The sequence below is a fragment of the Colobus angolensis genome, unplaced genomic scaffold (assembly GCF_000951035.1).
Source record: "Colobus angolensis palliatus isolate OR3802 unplaced genomic scaffold, Cang.pa_1.0 Scaffold809, whole genome shotgun sequence".
Classification (NCBI taxonomy): Eukaryota; Metazoa; Chordata; class Mammalia; order Primates; family Cercopithecidae; genus Colobus; species Colobus angolensis.
Window position 1 is genome coordinate 66,808 of NW_012121921.1, and position 323 is coordinate 67,130.

General features: G+C 52.9%; 1 pseudogene; it reads right to left on the minus strand.

The window, feature by feature from the left end:
* Nucleotides 1–323, minus strand: part of LOC105502764 — a 2,199-nt pseudogene that overhangs the window by 1,522 nt on the left and 354 nt on the right.

The window sequence follows — 323 nt, forward strand, 5'->3', positions numbered from 1 at the left end:
GGTCTGGATCATGAGACAGCAGAGCTGAGAACAAATACTGGCAGAAGTATGCATGGAAACGCTCTCTCGCTGGATGACTTCTCCCAGATTGCTGAAAGGGCCCCCTTCCAGCAGCAAGATGCTCTATTTTTGGAGAGTTTGCACTAAGTCTTCATCCAGTTTCAGCTCTTGGAGTTGGCTGAGGAGCTGCTCCTCATTACCGCACAACTCGTACTGTGGGTAGGAGCCTTCAGGCATTACCCTCTGTGACCCAGGCCCATGGAGGCAGCTTCCAGGGCCAATGACAAGTAGGACTCACTGCTGTTTGGGGAGCCTACAGCCAC